Below are 10,461 nucleotides of genomic sequence, written 5' to 3'. Positions count from 1 at the left end.
CTTGTTATTTTCTACCTGACAGCCAAGTGTTTTTAGAAATGGCATCAGCCCTAATAAACCGTCAACATTACCCAGACACTCCCTTTTTCCAAGTCTCTCAAAAGTGGGAGGAAAGTAGCTTCTCTAAACTTTTATTTATGCCAAACAATTACACTAATAAAAAGAAAAATGTGCAACATAGTTTCACAGGATTGAAAAGGGAGCGAAGATGGTTACATTTTGTTGAGGTTGATGTGAATTTGGCATCTGGGATTTCTTTGTGTGTGTTTTAATCTGCTTATATATCTGACCTGTTTATGTGACAGATGGATTGTAAAATAAATGGTAAATGGACTGCAATTATATGGCGCTTCATCAGGTCTTTTCAACCCCTCAAAGCACTTTACATACTGCGAGTCATTCACCCTTTCACAACTCATTTATGTAGAGAAGTACCACTTGCTCTAGGGAAGCTAACACACACACACACACACACACACACACACACACACACACACACACACACACACACACACACACACACACACACACACACACACACACACACACACACACACACACACACACACACACACACACACACACACACACACACACACCACACACACACACACACACACACACACACCATTGGCCATCGGGAGCAACTCAAGGTTCAGTATCTTGCCCAAGGACACACTGACATGTTGACGGTACGGGTTGGGATTGAACCCACAACCTTCTAGTTGAACAACGACCACAGTCTGGAATAAATATCATGTTATTAGAATTTAATTTCACACATTCATAGCCATATTCCAACAAAAGCTCTGGCTGTGTGCTATAGTGTTGAACTTAATCATTTATTCCGTTAATTTCCCTTCAAACATATTTTAGAAAGCTGATCTTAATCTTTAAATTACTTTTATTAAACTGTGAATGTGTGAGAGAGCGCATTATTCATCCAAATTATCATCGCAGCAGCAGTAAATGTTTAAAAATCCCTGCAGTGTCACCATGTTCTGCTATATTCATATCATTCATTGTTCTAAATGAATAAAATGAAAGAAGATTAAAATCTTTAAATTACCTTCATCTTTGCATTTAGGTCTCATAAATGAAATGTGTGTGTGCCCGGCGTTTGGTGCAGGTGTGTATCAGTCGTCTGAGGAGCTGCTGATGCTCTGCATCATCTGGAGAGAGAACAGAGTAGAAATTAAAATCCAACCCAGATTCTGAAAAAAACATGTTTTATTTACAAACAGGATTGTGTCTGTTACCAAAAAACAGGATTGAATTGTCTGTTTCATGGCATGTCACTCAAACTCACTTACATTACTGTTATTCACCAAAATAAGTACAATTATGTTATTTTAGTGACACTGAGATCCATTCACTACAAACCTCACCAGCAAAACCTGATTGCTAAAATGAAATGTCCAAAACGTATTGTAGTTGTCCAGGGGCACATTCGCAGATCCAAATAAGCAGACATCATTTTTGTATTTATTGATAATAACAGAAAACTCCTAAAAAAGTCTGTTTTCTGAGTGACCAATGATCCTCTTTCATTTTCTTTTAAGAGGCATGATCTGGTAAATAGTTTGCTCTCTAGAGACACACCCAATAAGTTCACTTTCACATGCTGTCTTCACTTCTATACAAACTGTTATCAGAAGATGTATTTCTTAGTGCAGAAACATGGTATGCAGGAGAGATGGTATCAGCACTTGTTGTTTGGTGGAGAAAAATAAAAGTATACAAGTTTGAAGACACTGTTAGCAACTTTTGTCGTTAAAACCCCATCTGTGCTTTGGGGTCTCAGAGAGAGGTGTGAGTTTGATGAGCAGCTGCTCCGCTTTCTGCTCCTCTTCCTCTCTTTACACATGAGTTAAATTAACACATTTTCAAGTGTAAATATCAGGCTGTTTTCATCGTGTTCAGCCTGACACTGTGTATTGGATTATCTTTGTATCTTTGTCTCCAGTCACAATCCAGCTGTCAGAGCGCAGCAGATTAGCATTTCAGAAACACATAAGCTGCCTCTGTGTGCAGGGAAAGAGGTGACAGAGCGCCACAGAGCTTTATGGCGCGTTTCCACTACAGCGCGGAGCACGGTTTAAGAGGGCTGTGACGTCAGCGGCCCGTCTTTGGTTGCGTTTCCACTTGGCCTAGTACCGGCCGGCGGGTCCTAATTCACAGTTTTTCTGGCCTCATAAAATCGCGGGTCTAGGGCCAGAGACAACGAGGCTGAGTCGGGCTGAGTATGCTAAACTAGAGAGAGCATCGCTGGCAAGGGGGCTACAACTACAACAAGATGGACATATTTGACCGTGATTTAATTGTAATACACGTTTCAAAATGATGCCGAAGTAACAACATACTGATACCGGTTAGTAAAAACCATGAATTAATGCTTTGTCAAGTCTGCAGACAGACGGCAGGGGAAAAACCTTTTAAAATGCGTGTTTTCTAAATGGAGATTGGCTAAGCCAACGCAGTATATGCTCCGACCGTCCACACTCACAACAACGGCCTATACAGACATAAATAAAGCAGCGACTGTATTCTCCATGACACAGGCAGTCTGTGGTTTGTACTTGTTTAACTTTTGTCTAGTTTCTGAACATATATGAGGAGCTGTGAGCTCTGAGTGCTAACAGCTAACGGCTGTGTTGTTTTTCTGGGGTTCTCTGAAGATCACGTCACGGCTCCGCCTACACTGCGTTACTATAGATACTGCCCCAGTTCCTAAACTGTAATGGAAATGCGCCATAAAGTGAGCCAGTCCTAACGAGGCCCAGCCATACCGAGCGGGGCCGAGCGAGGCCGTGTAGTGGAAACGCGCCATTAGAGTCTGTGCTGCTGTCAGCGTTAAAAGCTTCAGAGGCATTTAGAGAGCTGGGAGAGGACGCTCCCAGCAGGCGGCACACAGCAGGGAAGTATTGGGAAAAGCAAAGGGAACCTGATGTAAATCCTTCTGAGGGTCTCACTTCATTTTGTATTTTGTTACTTTGTTTTGTAAAATAAATTGATATTAACCACGTTTAACATTAATATTTTATTTTTTTCAAACTGAAGCACCTTTACTTTAATATTCACTCAAGTTATTTTCCCACCAAAGACCTTACAACGTGAAAGCTTAATCCTTTAAAGAGGGGGAAACAAAAACTGCACGATTGTGGAAAGAAGTCAATTGTTGGAGGTTGAAGGAATTCCTTTGAGGGTTAGTGGATGACCTTTTAAAATGGGAGAAATCATATGATCACAAACAAATAAATACTGTCTGATATAAAACAACATCCTTCCAATTTCAAGACTTTTACATACGAGTACCCATCTCCCTCTAAGGAACACCCAACCACAAGAGGATACTACAGTACTGAGAACTTCATTATTTCATTGTGACATTAGCCAGAGATCGCTACAAATACAAGAAATCAACATTTACATTTTTAAATATTTACAGTTGAAACAAGGGTATCAACACCTCATAAGTCCAACACTGTTGCCTGTTTTTGTTTATCAGTATATTCACAATTTACAGTAAAGCAACAGACGCACAAATCTGTCTCTGAGTGTCTCTGAGTGTCTCTGAGTCTCTCTGATAGTCTCTGAGAGTCTCTGAGAGTCTCTGAGTGTCTCTGAGTGTCTCTGGGTGTCTCTGAGAGTATCTGAGTGTCTCTGAGTGTCTCTGAGTCAGATGAAATACTCCTTTGGGTTTTCAGAGGAGACGTTCTGGGGGTCCCTCTGGTTGTTGAAATGGAAATCCTGGCTGTCTTCCTGTTTGACTCCCTTCACTTCCTGGTTCCGGTACGTCTCTTTTCTCCGGTAGAGGAATCTGGCCGTTATCGCCAGGACGGTCACAATCACGAAGATCACCACCGCTATGACCCCTGCAGGGAAGAGGACATTTTAAAGTGGACCTATCATGCTATATTATAATAATATAGTGTAGGACCATACCTATAAAAGGCATATTTATACTTTTTTTTTTTCAAAATACCAAACAGATCATGCATTTTAGCCATGCCTCATTTTGCTCAATTTGCACTTTTTTACCCCTGTTTTTGCAGCACCACCTACAGGCCTGGCATATGTACTACAGCGTCTCCAGCGCTTTCGAACGGCAATGGCCGTGGCTGTCTCCTCCTGATTGGTGGAGTTGGCCCAATAGCCGTAGCGCCACTGTCCTGACGTCAGGACAGTGTTCAAATCTGGATCAGTTTTGATCAGATCCGTTGCAGCCCCTTTTTTAGAGATTTGGGTATGGAGGAAAATAGAGAGGGTTGTGTTTTCTGACACTTGGTGAGTTCCCTGGAACACCGGGGACACATATTCATGTATAAAAGACGTACAAAAGTGCATTTTGCATGATAGGTCCCCTTTAAGATGTAATAAACTGAGATATCACATTATTCACTTTTTAAATTCCATTATGATTTAAGGTTTATCCCACAGACCATTAGATTGTTTAATTCCTGAGCTCTGTAAAGTGTCTTCATTTGTTTGAGCACACACACATCTGTGTTATGATCACAATAAGTTGTATGTGTGATCCTACTCTATTTTTCACAGCCTGTCCTACAAAAAACGACCAAATAGGTTGATAGTTCAGCAGCTTATTAAGACCCATAGTCACGTTTTAAAGTGTAGCACCTCTGGTAGTCGTGTAAGAAACAACATGCTCCCGTTCATTGCAAACGCTCCGGAGGGACGTTTATTCACAAATAACCCTTTCTGGAAAAGCCCCCCCCCCCCAGAACTACACATGCTGGCTATTGTGTTTCGCAACATGTTCTATGGCACGTCTCTACTGGGAATTGTAGTTTTAAAAGACGTTTTCGTATTTCCCATAATTAGAAGTTGCCAGTATTAAACTGTGTACACCCCTGGAGGTTTAGGGGATACGAAACACATTGGTGTTATCACATTTAAAACATATAATTAATAAATGGGTGAAAATTGCTTGTGTCCATAATGGGCAGCATTAATATAGCCTACCCACATGACAGCTAAGGTCAGAAGAGCTTTATTTAACAGCTGGTCTTATGTCTGTACCCCTCCTGTTGTTTATTGATAAGCCTGAAACATGCACTTGTCAAGATTCAGAGGCACATTTTTCAAATATGGCAGTAGCCATCGATCATCTTAAGATAAGATAAGATAAGATAAGATATACTTTATTGATCCCAAGTTGGGAAATGTTTTTGTTACAGCAGCATGTACTACTTTGTTCTACTCCACTACAATTCAGAGGTTAACCTGGTATTTTTACTCCACTACATTTATTTTAGTTACTTTGCAGATTCTGATTAATGATGTGAAATATAAACAACCCTTAAATCAGACTTTAGTTACACCTGAGTAAAATTCAGGGAAGGTGATTCTCAAGTGCCAAAATAAACTATGCAATATATTAGACGTTAAGTACTTTGTCAGACTTAATATTTATCTGTTGATACCCCCAAAGTTTTTTTCTTATTCAAAAGAAGACCTTAACTTAAAGTATTCTTTAATGTTTGAATAAAGCCTAATTAGTTTGTCTGTTTTGCACATCCTCCTATTAATATCTTTGGACGTCCTCCACTAGCTGTTTTATTGTAGAGATCACTACAGTATCTTCTTGATATTTTCTATTCTATATTTCTATCATTGACCTTCTAGTTTCCCCCTATTTTGTATGTAGGCTACTCTTAATATTTAAATGTTTTCATCAAATATAACATATTCAACAACAAAATTCAATAACGTGCTCACACTTTGAAAACCGCTGGTCTAGTTAATAAAACATAATAATATCAAACATAATATTACTATTAACTTTATTGTGAAATTAAAACACAATATATATATATATATATATCATATATATCATATATATGCTATATGATATATATAATGTAATATATCAGATATGAATGTGTATACACATTAATATCTGATTTGTAAAACATCACAGACAGAAAGGTATATCCGTCATTTAATGGTAAGCTATTGAAATTCTGAATCCATAGATGTGTCTCCCATCACCCAAATCCCCTGACTATTCTCTCAACTCAGTATTTACATTCTTATATTCAAAGAAAATCAGTAATATCTTTAAAAACTACAAGTCCCTTTCTATCAGCTGTGCACCGTTATGGTGTAAATATAACCTATCTACCAATTGGATCAAATATAAAAGTCAGTCAAATTAATGTTGATACTGCAAGGAGACGTATTGTGTGAAAAGAAATGGAAGATGTTGTTTAATTGCTGATATATTTATGATCCATGTCACGTATTCAGTTTCGATGGCAGTTCTTCCAGTTTGTCCAAAGGTCTTCTCATCAGGGCTCTATAAATAAAGAACTACGGCAGATGTGTAATATTTAATGCAGCCGGACCGTGTATTACAATGCCGTTATGTGATGACTTTCAAAAAGAAAAGCAAGCACACTCGGAATGAAGTATTTTTTTAAAATGTTTTCGGATTTCATATCGCATGAACACCATATCCCAACGTGCATTGCGGCTAAAACATCCAATCACCGAGCTTCAACGATATATTCTCGCTAGAAATCTAATGAAAAAGCATTTGAATGGCCAAACTATCCTACAATTTAGGATTTTCCAGAGAGGGTTATTTGTGAATATACGACCCTCCGTAGCGTTTGCATTCAACGGGAGCACTAGAGGTCAAAAACGTTAAAACGTGATTATAGGTCGTAATAAGCGCTTGAGCAATCGACCTATTTGGTCGTATGAGTTGGAGGACTTGTTGATTTTTCATGTACATAGTGTGCTCACTCCATTGTGTCATTTGCACCATTTTCTTGCATTATTTATGCACTTCCTTCTTCCGTCTTCAATATATCGTATGCTGCACTGTTAGAAGAGCCAGGTACTTAAAGGGGCCCTGTTATGCTTTTTAGGGTTTTCCCTCTCCTGTAGTGTGTTATATAGGTTTGTGTGCATGTAAATGGTCTGCAAAGGCTAAAATCCCAAAGTTCCCTCCAGAAGGAGTGAAAAGAGGTGCTGCAGGCAGTATGAGATAAATAAAGAGCTTTTTGAACATTAAAGCACGGAGACACGTCACAGCTGAGGAACAGAATACAAATGTGAACCTGGAAATTAGCAGAATAGGGCCCCTTTAAAAGTTTACTTTGCCACCAACTACGCTGTGGATGTTGTAAATAGGACAATAAAGCCTTTACTTTTGAAACTACCTATTTCCCCCCCCCCCTTCCAATGCCATTTAATTTCCTAATGCCTTGAATCTCTTGCTAATCTCACTCTTGGGTGCATTAAACATCATTTTTTATCTTTTTCAATGTTTCAGGTTCTTCTGCTCCATTGAGCACAATTGGGAATATGAGAGCAGGTTTCATTTAATTGGAATTTGAAAATATGACAGAAATCAATTTAATACGATTATTAAGAGACAATTTGTCTTTCTTTTAAGATAACAGCAGTATAGTTTTCCCATCAGCAAGTCATCCCTGCACTGGTTTAATTAGGTGAGCAGACACAGTCAGGTCAGTTCAATGGACACTTTGAAATGGCTTTTCTCTGGGTATCACCTTTTTTTTTATTTACACGATGATAGATTAAACCTTTTCTATGCTAACTTTGAATCAATCTGTGCTGGCAGAGCAACAACGTTTTAAATAGTTTTGAATGGACTCTTGCTCGTCACTTTACTCTTTCTTGCAGCTCAGCATGTTCACAGTGAAGGAAAGTCTAGGTGTGACTTTGAGTCTTTCTAACTACAGAGAATGTGCATCAAACAAATCGTTGAATATCAATATTTGATAGATTAAAATCAGTATGAATCACTGACTTCAGAGTAACGGCCCGTCCACACAGCAGCGTTAAAAAATCTTGAAACGCTTCTGCCCATTCACTTTGAATGGGGTGACGTCACTTTGCCTCACTTTTCGCCGAACTGCATTGTGGGCAGCAGAGCGGAGATTTTCAGGATTTTCAGGATTCAAAGTTGAGCAATGTTCAACTTTTGAAGCTGAGGTGGAAGCGTCAGCCAATCAAATCCCGTTTATGCAAATCTGACAGTTCAAGCGCTAGCCAATCAAACCGTGTGTATGCTGGGAGAGACATACCGCAGGTCATTTCCTCATATTCCAAAAAATGGAGGAGAAATTAGCGGTAGGGAATCACCCGGTGCTTTATGACCAGTCCCTATTTACCTACCGGGATATAAACCGGAGGAGCCAGGCATGGAGGGAGGTGGCAGAGACAGTGGTAGGTTTTCGCCTGTTTGGGGAGTTTATATCCAGTTTACTTCAAACTTTTTTGCTTCGTATGTCGGGGGCGGGAGATTCATGTGATTGGTTGTTGGTGCCTTGCTCGCAAAAAATCCCCAAGCTTCAGATACGCCCACCTCCAAGATTTTTTTAGCGCTGCTGTGTGGACGGTCCGTGATTGTCAACAACAGGCGCGAGCACAGATAGACCTCAAAGGCTCCTTCCTTTTTAGAGTTACACTTGTTTTTACAAATCAATAAAATGTTCTTACATGAAAGAAAACAATGTCCTGTGTCTAATACACTTTATCTAAAGCATATGTGTTGCTTTGTATCATTGTGTGCTTTGATTATATGATATTTGAATTTTTTTAACACATTTTTGGGGAATTAATAGTAGCATCTTAGCCGTACAATATCAGCATCTTCTTATCGCTGAATCATTGCGCCTGATGTCTTTATGGAGAAGGTGGTAAGAGAAATATGGAGGAGGAGAGGAAGTGCATCTTTGTCAGAGGGCTATAAGAGTGTGGCTAGTTAACATGTGAGAAGAAGTTACTAAACTTAATTCCTTTCCATGTATAATTAATGAAAGAAATTCTATTAAGCTTTTTGGGGTTTCCTTTTCCTATAGTGTGTGTTTTTGTGCATGTGAATGGTCAGCAAAGTCTAAAATAAAGACCTTTTTGAACATTAAAGCATGAAAACATGTCACAGTAGAGACACAGAATACAATTATGAACCCTGAACATTAGCATAATAGGGCCCCTTTAACACCAGTGTTTAAACCAACCCAGGTCATGGGATGGTTTAAACACATACATTTTAATATCCCTTAAATCGGTCACAAAAGAAGTAAATTCCAGGCATATAGTTATTTAAAAGTAACGAAAATCGCCAGCTTGCCCCTCTAACATCCTGTGCATGAGCCTGGTCAATAAAGTACCAAAGAACAAGGATAGTGGTGTTTCAATAAAACAAGGTAGAACCGGTTCCTGTTGCAGTAAAATATGGAAAAAGGTTCAGTACCTCCAATCAGAGCAGAGTCAGTCCGCATGGCATTGACTAAAGGTTGACCTGAACCCACTGACCCAGACTGGTCTACAGCAGAGGAAGAAGACAGAGAAGATATTTTAAAAAAGGACACCAAGAAAGAGAAAAAGAAGATGTCAAAGAGTGAGAAAGAAATGCAGACATGATATGGAGGAGAGTAAAGAGACATGAGGGGAAATTAAAGAAAAATGGATCAGAACAGAAAAAGGAAACAGATAAAGCATCATCATTCAAAGTAGATGACTGGAGGAGAACCAGCCCAGAGGAAACAGTAACCCCAAGAGAAAGCTCTCCCCTCGGAGCAAATAATGAAAGCATTGATCTCTCTGTCATAACTGTGTGATTATTGAGCCTCTTATATTATCTGGAACAGCATGCAGTAATAACACACAGACACGGAGAGACAGCAGGAGATGCCTAACTATATATATAGATAACAATCAAAGCAGAAAGACGGAAACAGAGTTTGAAAACTTCTGACGTAATGTCATCATTAAAGCCTTGAAGAGCAATTAACTACTGTACGGTGGATAACAACGTCAGTGTTAAGATATATATAAGATATATATTCATGTTTTTAATGAATATTTACTGTGGGAGCAGTGTACGACACGGTAGGGACTCAAACTGTTATATTCTTTTATAATTGTCATTGTTCTTGTTTTGTACCTGCTAGGATTACTAGATTTGCAGGATTTTAGATATTAGTAGTTTAGAAGGCTATAAGTAAACATACAAAGCTGATCTTACTTTTGATATATCATGTGACATTAGATTAAGTGCCCTGAAAACTGCGAACAAAAACTCAAACCTCATTAGTATCCAAACCATCACGTTTAAAACATATAGGTTCAAAATGTGATATTGAATGAACCTAACCATGTGGTCCTCTCCTACCTGACAGGTGGTGTGTGTTCTCTGCTGCGTAGGGATTGGCTGCAGCCGAGGAGCCGCAGCTGGACTGCAGTAAAGGTCCGGAGATGGTGACGGGGCTGCTGTCCGGGTGCAGCAGAGCAGCTTTCAGAGGGCTGATGGAGTTAAAGCGGACCACCGAGAGACAGCCGGCGAAACCCAGAGACGCCAACCTGGACAGATCTGGATCCAGATCCTCAGAGTCTGGAGAGGGAAGGACATCAAAGAGAGTCTAATATGTATAAATGTTGTTGTAACAAGTTCTGTACATT

The 10,461-nt window shown here is 39.4% G+C and overlaps 1 pseudogene; it reads right to left on the bottom strand.

Annotated features, from left to right (window-relative positions):
• Positions 1 to 3,021: 3,021 nt before the first annotated feature.
• The window catches only part of LOC117500119, a 104,731-nt pseudogene continuing 97,291 nt past the window's right edge, over positions 3,022 to 10,461 (bottom strand).

Source organism: Trematomus bernacchii, unplaced genomic scaffold (assembly GCF_902827165.1).
Source record: "Trematomus bernacchii unplaced genomic scaffold, fTreBer1.1, whole genome shotgun sequence".
NCBI lineage: Eukaryota > Metazoa > Chordata > Actinopteri > Perciformes > Nototheniidae > Trematomus > Trematomus bernacchii.
The sequence above is the reverse complement of the archived record's forward strand: the minus strand, read 5'-3'. Positions and strand labels throughout refer to the sequence as shown.